This window comes from Magnolia sinica, chromosome 12 (genome assembly GCF_029962835.1).
Source record: "Magnolia sinica isolate HGM2019 chromosome 12, MsV1, whole genome shotgun sequence".
NCBI classification, from domain to species: domain Eukaryota; kingdom Viridiplantae; phylum Streptophyta; class Magnoliopsida; order Magnoliales; family Magnoliaceae; genus Magnolia; species Magnolia sinica.
In genome coordinates this window covers 50,781,933-50,794,345 of record NC_080584.1, presented here as the reverse complement: position 1 = coordinate 50,794,345, position 12,413 = coordinate 50,781,933, and the positions used below count along the sequence as shown (strand labels likewise).

The window sequence follows — 12,413 nt, the reverse complement described above, 5'->3', positions numbered from 1 at the left end:
TCTATGGTTGGCTAAACCTCTTAGCTAGGGCTAAGAGGTGAAGCCTGTAGCGAGATGGGAGATTTTATTTCTTGCTTTTAATTTAAATTCATGAACTGAATTTGATTGTAGTTGATTATTAAAGAAATGTTTTTTTTTTTCTTAGTCTTTAATGGTCTGTTGTGACTGAAATTACAATGGGTCTGCAATGGCTTTAAATATTTCTTTTTCCCTTTTGATGTTTATGACGTCAGGAAGCCCTGTTGTTCACCATCGTCTCCTGGGCATGGTTGGATGATGGTACCCTTCCTAACTTTCATGCACTGTTGATTAGTTGGTAATAAGTTTAATCATGTTGTTTGCTTTGTCTCTTGGGCATGGTTAGATGATGGAATCCATTCTAATTCATATACCTTTCAACTGGATGAAGATGGGACTCGAAGTCCAGTTGAGTTCAAGAATTGACCGTAAGATCTCCCTGATCTCTACAAGTGGATCCTCTGAATCCCTAGTTTCCTTCCTCTCAATTTCTTAAGTTTTAGATTAGTATTTCACCATTATTCATCAATTTATATTTGATTTTGATTCCATCTTAGTCTAGTTTTAATTCTACTTAGTTTTAGATAACGTATAGGTATCAGTCATTTGGAATTCGACCTCGATCTTACCGAGTTTATTATTACATCACAACCCTATACTTGAGGAGTGAACAATACCGGCACCGTTGTCGGGGACTAACAGTTGCGATTCTCTGAAATTAATTCGGTTTAGAATTAGTTTAAGATTAGAATTTGAATAACTTTAGTTTGAGATTTTTATTTTATTTCTAGAACTAACTTGTTTTCCTGTTTTGTAGGATCCTGACATAAGTTTTTAAATTGGTAATTCCTTCCTAATCTCTCTACTTTTTCTACTTTTTAAAATTAGGGTTTAAATTTTAGAAATTTTCTAATTCTAGTATTCTCCTATTTGTAAGAAATAGTTTATTTTTAGAAACTTTCTTCTTTTGTTTTTAGAAACTAGGTTAGTTATTTCCCTTTTTAGAAATTAACTTTTTATTTTTATTTTTAGTAACTTTCTAATTTTAACTCTTTTAGAATCTAATTCTGTTTCCTAATTTTCTACTTATAGAATTTTTGTTTAGAAACTAACTTTCCTATTCTGCAGGCTTTTAAGATAGAAATTTCTAATTCGGTAAGTTCTTTCTCTCCACTTTCTATTTTTCATATCTCTTTTTAATTTACTTTTTAGTGTAGGACTTTCTTCTTTTAGAAACTAGTTTACTTCTATCTTTCTTTTAAAGGATTTTTTTTAAATTCTAGACATTCTCTTTAGAACTGACTTGTTTGTTTTCTTTTGCAGGTCTTTAACTTAGAGACTTCAATTTGGTAATTTCTTTCCAACTCTCTCTTTCTTTCTAGATTTTCTTTTCCTTTCTTAGAATTAGGTTTCAAATTTGATTGAGGGCTGCGAGTGTTTCATGCCCAAGTGGGCCCGTGACAACACTCGACGTCTCTTGACTGAAGGAGGATTGGTTGAGGGGTTGACTATCCATCGCAGGACTAGACACCACTCGAAATCCCCTGAGTTAATTGAAGTGATGGCTGGGAACCAACCTCTTCTACCCCAACCTAGGGTGGAGGACATTTAGGATGAAAATGAGGTGTATCAAGCACCCCCGCCACGTACTTTATGAGATTATTTACAACCAGTGGGGGTGAGTACGCCCTTATGCATAATTTTTCCTGAAAATACAGGACATATGGAATCAAGTCAGGGGTTATCCAACTCCTTCCTAAGTTCCATGGGCTTGAATCTGAAGAACCATATTTACATTTGAAAGAGTTCGATGAGATCAGAGCCACTTTGTATTTTCAAAATGTGTCTGAGGACACAGTCAGGCTGAGACTCTTTCCTTTTTCCTTAAAAGAGAAGGCTAAGACGTGGTTACATTCACTGCGTCTTAGATCCATTGGCACATGGAATGATATGCAAATGGAATTTATAAAGAAATTCTTTCCACATCATAAAACAATTACCCTTAGAAAAGCAATCATGAACTTTACCCAAAAGGAGGATGAAACATTTTACCAATGTTGGGAAAGGTTCCAGGATTTGGTCAGTTCATGCCCACAACACGGTTTTGAAACGTGGCGCATTACAAATTTTTTCTATGATGGACTGACATCTTCCATGCGCCAAATGGTCGAGATAATGTGTAATGGAGAGTTCATTAATAAAAATGTTGACGAGGTATGGAATTACCTCGATAGTCTTGCTGAAAAAACACAATCATGGGACTATTACCCAAAGTCGAACACTACGTCTAGGCTGACTCAATTAAAGGAGAAAGGTGGATTGTTTCTCTTGAAAGAAGAGGATGATCTTAAGTGTAAAGTGACTACGCTCATAAGGAAAGTTGAGGCCATGGAAGGAAAGAAGGATAAGGTTAATGAAAGTGTTTGCGGCATCTGTGATTGCAACATTCATACAACTGAAAATTGTCCTACAATACCCGCTTTTCGAGAAGTGTTGAATGGACAATCCAATGTCGTAAATAATTATCAAAGACCTTTCAATGGACCAACCTCTAATACATGCAATCCTGATTGAACAAATCATCCAAACTTTAGTTGGAGAAATGGACAAACTGCTACCCCTCAAAGTTTCTTCAATCAAAATCCAAATCAGGGGAAACCTCAAGAAGAACTGGTTCAAAATTCTATGTAAGAGCTGACCCATGCAATGCGAGACTTTATGCAAAAGATGGATTCACATATGATGGTTATAGAAAAGGGGATGCTTCCTACACAACCGCTCCCCAATCCTAAACCGCAATACGAGATAGGTGATCCCAGCTCTTCAAATCGAATGGGGCACGCTAAATCCATCACCACTCTTAGGAGTGGGAAGATAATCGATAAAACCCTTCCTGTTATGCCCGAAAAGCCTCAAGAACCAGAAGAGGACAACAATAATGGATCTAGTGAGGCCCCACAAAAATTAGAACCGGAACTTCTAGAAAAGCCAATTGCTCCATTTTCCCAACGGTTGGTCGCACCAAAACCTCTCTCTAACTCTTAGGATATCCTAGAGGTGTTGAAACAAGTAAAAGTCAACATTCCTCTACTTGATGTCGTAAAACAGATACCTTCGTATGCCAAATTTCTGAAAGACTTATGCATGACCAAACGACGGCAGAATATTCAAAAGAAGATCTTCTTGACCGAGAAAGTGAGTGTCATCCTAATGCAAGACGTGCCACAGAAATTCAAAGATCCCGATAGGCCAACCATATCATGTGTAATCGGGGACCATCGAATTGATCATGCACTTCTTGACTTAGGAGCGAGCGTCAATCTGATTCCCTACTCGGTATACAAACAGTTAGGTTTAGGTGAATTAAAACCCACCCTAACCACACTACAACTTGCTGATCGCTCTGTTCGTGTACCAAGAGGGATAATTGAGGATGTGTTAGTCCAAGTTGATAGATTTTACTACCTTGTAGATTTTATCATCCTGAACACCGAACCCATCAATAACATGAGCACTCAGATTCCTGTCATTCTTGGTCGCCCATTCTTTGCCACTTCAAATGCAATTATCAATTGCAGGAATGGTGTCATGACTATGTCTTTTGGAAATATGACATTGGAGTCAAACATCTTTTTCAATAACGGCAGAAACTTAGAGGATGATGACGATTTCCACGACATTAACATGATTGACTCTTTAGTGGAAGATATGACACCTCTGACCTTATCCTCTGACCCTCTAGAGACGTGCCTGGCCCACTCCCATGATTTTGATGATGACATGATTAGGGAGACGTGTGCCTTGCTTGATACTGCACCGGTACTTGAAGTTAACCGGTGGAGGCCACAATTTGAAGAATTACCCCAAACCAATGTAGTGCCTCTACCGTCTAACCTCAAGCCGCCGAAGCTTGACCTAAAACCTTTGCCCTCTGATTTGAAATATGTCTATTTAGGTCAAGATGAGACATACCCGGTGGTGATCTTTGCCCACCTGGAGAAAGAACAGGAGAGTATGCTCATATCTACTCTCATTGAGCATAAGGGAGCCCTTGGATGGACGATAGCGGACCTCAAGGGAATCGATCCCTCGATTTGTACTCACCACATATATCTTGAGGATAATGCAAAAACCGCTCGGCAACCACAATGTAGACTAAATCCAAATATGAAAGAAGTGGTTAAAGCCGAGGTACTTAAACTATTGGATGTGGGTATCATATACCTGATATCCGATAGTCAATGGGTGAGTCCAACTCAGGTAGTTCCTAAGAAGTCTAGAATCATCATCGTAGCCAATGACAATAATGAACTCGTGCTAACTAGAGTTATTATTGGTTGGAGAATGTACATTGACTATAGGAAGTTGAATATCGTCACGAGGAAGAACCACTTCCCTTTGCACTTTATTGATCAAATCTTGGAGAGGCTAACTGGTTATTCCTATTACTATTTCCTTGATGGGTATTCGGCTTACAACCATATTGAGATAGCCCTTAAAGATCATGAAAAGACTACATTTACGTGTCCTTACGGCACCTTTGCCTACGAAGGATGCTATTCGGATTATGTAATGCCCCGCCACCTTTCGGCGTTGTATGATGAGTATCTTTTCGACATGGTGGAGAAATATCTGGATGTCTTTATGGACGATTTCTCTGTTTACGGTCCATCTTTCAGCAAATGCTTGGAAAGTCTTAAATGTGTGCTGAAAAGATGTGAAGAAAAGAACTTGGTACTTAATTGGGAGAAGTACCATTTCATGGTTCATAAGGAAATTGTCCTTGGACATATTATCTCGTCCAAAGGAATCGAGGTGGATAAGGCAAAAATCGATCTTATCTCTAACCTACCTCCGCCCAAGAACATCAGAGATGTGCGATCCTTCTTAGGACACGTAGGATTTTATAGACGATTCATAAAGGACTTTAGTCTCCTCTCTCATCCCTTATGTAATCTTTTACAAAAGGATGCACCATACGAGTGGACTGAGCAATGCCAGGAAGCTTTCACCAAGCTTAAGGGCATGTTAACCACTGCACCCATCATGCAGCCACCCGATTGGAGCCTTCCTTTTGAGCTTATGTGCAACGCTTCTGATTATGGGGCGGTTCTAGGCCAGAGAAAAGATAAGAGGCCCTACGTCATTCATTACGCAAGTAGAACTTTAAATTCTACCTAAGTGAACTACTCGACTACGGAAAAGGAACTCCTAGCCGTAGTGTTCGCTTTGGATAAATTTAGGTCCTACTTGATCGGATCCAAGATCATTATCTACACAGATCATGCGGCACTTAAGTATCTTCTTTCTAAGAGTGATGCTAGGCCCCATCTGATAAGATGGACCCTCCTACTCCAATAATTTTATTTAGAAATAAAAGATAAAAAGAGAGTAGAGAATGTAGTGACTGACCATCTTTCTCACCTTAATCTCTCTTATTCCCTTGAGACGACACATATCAATGACATGTTCCTTGACGAACAATTGTTCAAAGTCTCTTATTCACCTTGGTTCGCTGATATTGCTAATTATCTTGCCACGGGTTTCACACCGACACATTGGATTGCACAAGATAAGAAGAAAATTTTTACCGAAGTGCGCAACTTCTTCTGGGATGATCCGTATTTGTTTAAATATTGCCCAAACCAATTCTTATGGAGATATGCGTCAGACGATAAGCATCAGAGTGTCATCTCCTTTGTCACTCTCAGGCCCTGTGCTGGTCACTTTTCTGTTAAAAAGATCACGGCTAAGATTCTGCAGTGTGGCTTTTGCTGGCACACTAAGTTCAGAGACACACATGAGTTTTGCAAGGCTTATGAGAGTTGTCAGAAGTTGAGAGCGTTGTCTCGTCAAAATATGATGTCCTTGAACCCCATTCTTATTATAGAGGCATTAGATTGTTGGGGCATCGATTTCATGGGACCATTCCCCTAATATTTTAGAAATCTATACATTTTACTCACCGTAGACTATGTCACTAAATGGGTTGAAGCGATTCCATGCCAGAACAATGACCATCGTACGGTCATTAAATTCTTAAAAGAGAACATCCTTTCCCGGTTCGTAACGCCTCAAGCCATTATTAGTGATGGGGACTCACATTTTAGTAATAGATCATTCGAAACTTTAATGAAGAAATATGGTATCTCTCATAAGGTGAGCACCCCATACCACCCACAGACAAGTGGGCAAGCTGAGATTTCTAATAGGGAAATCGAACATATTTTGGAGAAGACGGTTAACCCTGACTGTAAGGATTGGTCAATCTGATTGATTAATGCCTTATGGACTTACCGTACCGCTTTTAAAACCCTTATTGGAATGTCTCCCTTTAGACTTGTCTATGTGAAGGCTTGTCACTTCTGTGGAGTTGGAACATAAAGCGTCCTGGGGGAATCAAAAATCAATTTCAATCCACAACGCCGGCTCGCTACGTAAACTTCAATTAAATGAACTTGAAGAAATCCGAACGATGCGCACGAGAACTCGAGAATTTACAAAGACGAGAATGAAGGCATTTCATGACCAACGTATTTTACGGAAATCATTCACACCGATGAAAGTCCTTTTGTATAATTCTCGATTACTTCTCTTTCGAGTAAGCTTCGATCTCGTTGGACCGGCCCTTACATTGTGATTCTGCGTATCCTCATGGGGCCGTTGAGATAAGAGATCCCGACAATGGCAAGGAGTTTAAAGTAAATGAACATCGCTTAAAGTCATTTGTCGAGAAATTCGATTCGAGAGGACATGTCCATACCTCGGTGATCCTGTTTACTGAGATTGACCTCCTAGTCTGAGGAAGTATAGGTAGGTTTCCTGTTTTCCTAGGACTAGGATAGTTTCCTTTATCCTTGTTTTAGGATAGACGGTAAACTTAGCACTCTTAGGAGGCAACGACCTTTTATTTTATTTTATTTTAGTTAGTTAGTTCAATGTTTGTGGGTAACATTGCTGCAAACCCTCATAAGACTACAACTCGTCCACTAGGGGCAACCTAGGGGTTTAAAGGCTTGTTGCATACGCTAAATGTAATCGAGAGCACCTGCGAAAGTGGTGTAGGTAGGATTTTATTTTTGTTATTTTTATTTTACTTCTGTTGGTTTCTCTCTTGTGCTGACCCACTCTTACGTAGATATTTTTGGAAAGCCTCTTGATTCTTTGGTCCAGGTGCTATCTTTCTATCACTCCTCTTTATTTTCGTTGTCCCATGTGCATTGCATGCTTATTTCTTTTACATTGAGGACAATGTAGATTTTTAGTTGGGGGTGGGAGATTAGGCTACCTAATCAATATTTTCTTGGTCTTGAGCAGAAATTGTGAAAATTTTTAAATTTTTCTGAAATTTCTTGTGAATTTGAAGTGATTTTGGTGGCCATCTTGGATTTAGAATTACAAGACAAGTGATATTGGAATTTATGACTCTTGGATTCAGCTATTTGTTAGATTTCACAGTTAAGTTAGAACTATTAATCCATGATTAGAAGTTTTGAACATTGATTGAATCATAATTTTACATATCACATCTCGCTTTCACATTAAGGGTTCAGTTCAATATTGAAGGATTAACTTGGTAATCACTAAACGTGAAAGGAACCAACTTGGGGAAATTGAATGGATTGGGCGAACAGTCTTTACCATAGGTTTGCTCCCTATAGGTGAGGATTCGATTCCCCACGAATGATGTTTGAAAAAGAGTTGGGTATACAGTCTTTACCATAGGTTTGCTCCCTATCGGTGAGGATTCGATTCCCCTTCTTGGCGTTACTTTTTATGAAAAAATTAAAAATTTAAAGAAGAAAAAGATAATGTGTGAGACAAGTTTGGGTTATCGTGAATTCCCTTATTGGTTAACAATGATATCCTTAAATAGAGGGGTGAATCTTAATGTTGATAAGTCGAGATTAGACTATACATCCATAGAATTCAATGTTAGAATTGTTCTAATTGACAGATTAATATTTTGAACTTAATTATGAAGTCACCATGTGCTTGAGTCTAGGATAGAATTATACCCAACATTCATGAATCTTAGAATTTTCACATCTCGACTATTTGTTCATAAGTCACTCGGGTTTACAGGAATTGTCTTTTAGTTCTGAAAGTAATTTTCGTATATTTTGCTCGGGACTAGCAAAATGCTGGTTGGGGGTTGTGTTGTGGGTCAAATATTGCATATTAGACCCGATTATTGCATGGATTTACAAGCATGATACCGTTTAATGGCCCGATTTGATCGTATTTGTGATGCAGGTGTATTTACGAGCATGGACCGAAAAGGGTGCTTAAAGCATGAATTTAACACTCTAATGATACCAAAGCATGGGACGACCCCATGAGACCAAGATCGGTGAATTGCACACCAGGATCCAAGAAAATCGAGGCTGATGCTCAAGTAGCCCGAAAGACGTTCGAATGCAAGATCATAAGGTTCCCACCATCCGTTGAGATCAAAACTCTATATGTAGGTGAGGATAAAAATTAACCGTCAATTCAAAATCAGCCATTGGATCACGTGGAAGTGGCCCAACGGATAGATCAGCCCCTTAAATCCTTAAGTAGGGCCCACCTGATATCTGGAATTTAAATGAGTTGACAAAGCGGATAGACGGAGCGGATTTCTCGAAAACATCATAATGGACCCCACTGGAGTATAAGTGTGCATAGTGCACAAGTGCACTGGCCGTGCACAAGATCGAAGAATCGGTCAAACTAACCTTTGACCGACTCCTTCTTCTAAAAAATCAAAACGCAACAGCGTTACGTAGTCCGCCGCTGTTCTGCATTGTGGGCCCCACTCATCATCGAGTTTGAAGATCGGATCCATCCCATTGCATTCAGAGGGTGGGTGTAACCCACGTCTAGGTGTCCTTTTTCCCCCATGCGAGTGTATGCGTGTTTCCAACCATTAAACGCAGGACGGACGGCTAGCTTACAATTCAGTGGGCCACGCCAGAAGTTCTCCCAAAACCGACCATCATAAATGGTTTTTCGAGACGTAACGAGTAGACGGAGTGGATTTTTGTAACATCACCGATCATGGGCCCCACTAACGTCACAGCGCTCGGTTGCGTAATCTCTGTTTCGCAACAGGGAGTGGTAGTCAACTCTTGTGGGCCACCATCAGGGCTCATCGGGCTAATCAGGACCGTCCATCAGAAGCCCATGCCTCCTATAATCCTAGCCTAGATGGCGGAATCTTAAGAAACATCGGAGGTCGTCTCATGTGAGGGTCCAATATTGCATATCAGACCCATTTATTGCATGGATTTACAAGCATGATACCGTTTAATAGCTTGATTTAATTGTATTTGTGATGCAGAGTGTATTTACAAGCATGAACTGAAAAAGGGTGCTTAAACCATGGATTTGACGCTCTGATGACACCCAAGGCAAGGGACGGACTCCAGGGGACCAAGATCGATGGAATTACACACCAGGGATCTGAAGAAATCAAGTTACTCACGTTAAAGAGGCCTGAAATTGGTGAAAAATGCAAGATCACATAGTTCTCGCCATCTGATTGGCTCAAAACTTCATACATGGCCTAAGGGCCATAAATTAACCGTACATATCAAATTTCAGCCCTCGGATCACTATGGAAGTGCCCCAACTGACAGGTCAGCCCATAAACCATTGATTCTGGGCCCGCCTGATATCTGGAGCTGCCTAAAATCTGGTCTCAACGCCTTAAATAGGGGGACTAATTGAATGAATGGATTGGATTTTGATTGAAGATCATAACGGACCCCATATGTACAGCGTATGTGCACAACATGTTTACGAACGCGAGCTGCACTGAATTAACAAAAGCTCACAACTTTTTCACAGGACGCGTCTTCTTCCCAAACACGGAAGTTACCGTTTTAAGCCGTGTAACGGACGGACGCTGTCCGTTTTGCGAAAGACAGTGGGCCACATTGTCCCAGTGGACAATCCAAACCGCCCATCGTGTAGAGGGCCCGACTACTACAAAACCTTGTTAAACTTTTGGACCCATGCAAGCACACATGCGCGATACGAGGCCACAAACAGGCGGTCTGCGACGTTTAAAACGATTTTTGAGGTGATTTCTCTGGGCCGCGTCAATGGACTTTCAAAACCACCCATTCTTGACCGAAATTTCGCCACGAATCCAATGGACGGGGTGGATTTTCCAAAAATACCTCTGTGGGGCCCACCGATCACGTCAGCGCCGGACGTGCGAAAGGCTACGCACGTCCGCGAAATCAGACTTTCCAGGCAGTTGTGGCCCACCATCTTTGATCATATGGTAGATCTGAACCATCCATCGTGTAGGCCAGCCAAAACACTTCCAAGAGACGCTGATTTTACAGAAATAATGCAAGAAACGTGAGAGTTATGAAGCCCCGAACTTGGCTGCGAAAAGGCTTTCGCTGCGCGTGCGATAGCTTCCCAAATCCGATTTTCACCACTCCAAAAGCTATAAAAAGAGTTCCAAACGTGGAGAAGAGGGCATGCTTGAATTGGGGATGTCAGATAGAGAGAGAGAGGCAACAGGAGGGCTCGTTTTGGAAGGCTTCAACGTGGGATGTTCGACAGGGAGCTAGGAAAGTAATTTTTATTTTTTTTCTTTTTTCTATTCTTTTCTTTCTATTGTATTTGTTTTGGATCTAGCCCATTCATGTTGGGCTGAACCTCTTAGCTAGGGCTAAGAGGTGAAGCTTCGTGATGGGGACCTTTTTGCTTGTGCCTTTTGTTTAGACTGAACTGATGTTGATTTTAGTTGATTATTAAAGGAATATTTTTCTTAGTCTTTAATGGTCTGTTGTGACTGAAATTACAATGGGTCTGCAATGGCTTTGAATATTTCTTTTCCCCTTTTAATGTTTATGACGTCAGGAAGCCCTGTTGTTCACCATCGTCTCATGGGCATGGTCGGATGGCGATACCCTTCCTAATCTTCATACATTATTGATTGGTTGGTAATTAGTTTAATCCTGTTGTTTGCTTTGTCTCCTGGGCATGGTTAGATGATGGAATCCATTCTAATTCATATACCTTTCATCTTGTGAAGACTAGATCAAGTAGGTTCAGTTTGATTTCCATGATTCTTGATGCAGGCAAAAGATCTCCCTGATCCCTACAAGTGGATCCTCTGAATCCCTAGTTTCTTTCCTTTAAATTCCTTAAAGTTTTAGATAATTATTCCACAATTATTCCTTAAACTCTATTTGGTTTAAATCACATCTTAGTCTAGTTCTAGTTCTACTTGGTTTCAGATAACGTACAGGTATCAGTCCCTGTGGATTCGACCTCGGTCTTACCGAGTTTATTACTACATCACAACCCTATACTTGGGGAGTGAACAAGTTTTTGGCGCCGTTGCCAGGGACTGACGGTTACATTTTCTGGAATTAATTAGTTTTAGAATTAGGTTAAGATTAGGATTTTACTAACTTTAGGTTAAAGTTTTTTGTTTATTTTATTTTTAGAAACTAACATGTTGTCCTGTCTTGTAGGATCCTGACATAAACTTTTAAATTGGTAATCCCTTTCTAATTCTTCTACTTTTTCTATTTTTAGAAAGTAGTTTATTTTTAGAAACTTCCCTCTTTTGTTTTTAGAAACAAGGTTAGTTATTTCCTTTCTTTTAGAGATTCTTTCTAATTTTAGAGACTAACTCATCTTTCTTTTATTTTTAGAAATTTTCTAATTCTGGAACTTTCCTTCTTAGAAATTAACTTTCTAGTTCTAACTCTTTTAGAATTTAACTTTGTTTCCTAATTTATTTTTAGAAATTTTCTACTTGTAGACTTTTTGTTTAAAACTAACATTACTTTAGAATTTTTAGATTTAGAAATTAATTTCTGTTGTTTTCTTTTGCAGGATCTTAATATAAGAATCTCTAGTCTGGTAACATCTTTCTAACTTCTCCTCTTACTTTATGTATTGCTATAGGATTCTTCTTTTTTCAGACTCAGAGTTAGGGTTCTACCATGGAAGCGTGGGTACGTGCATATGCCGAGATGGATAAGAGATATTGGGGAATGCCTGAGGGTTGTGGAATTCAACGTATACCTCAAGATTTTTCTCCATCAAGAACAGACATTGAAAATCGACTAAAACGTTATGTTCCATCTGTTAATAGGGCCGTATATGATCGTAATTATGGAAACGAGGATTATTATCAACCATCATATCCCTCCATGTATGATCAGTATGACTATTACCAGGAGAAACATCAAAATTTGGAAGATGAACCAACTATATGTTATAATGATTATCCTCTTGGATACTCTACCATTGATATCCAACCAGAAACAATCCAAGAGGATTTAGCTCAGCGTAGCCTGGCCTATCTTACGGAAATGAGAAAATCGTTGGAAGTGCTTAATTCGCGCCTTGATAAGATAGAGGAGGCTCAGTTA

General features: G+C 39.6%; 1 non-coding gene across 1 annotated transcript; it reads right to left on the bottom strand.

Annotated features, from left to right (window-relative positions):
- Window positions 1-2,016: 2,016 nt before the first annotated feature.
- On the bottom strand, window positions 2,017-2,123 carry LOC131222091 (small nucleolar RNA R71). The gene has a single exon (XR_009159798.1). It is a non-coding gene; the product is annotated as a small nucleolar RNA R71 (small nucleolar RNA).
- Window positions 2,124-12,413: the final 10,290 nt, after the last annotated feature.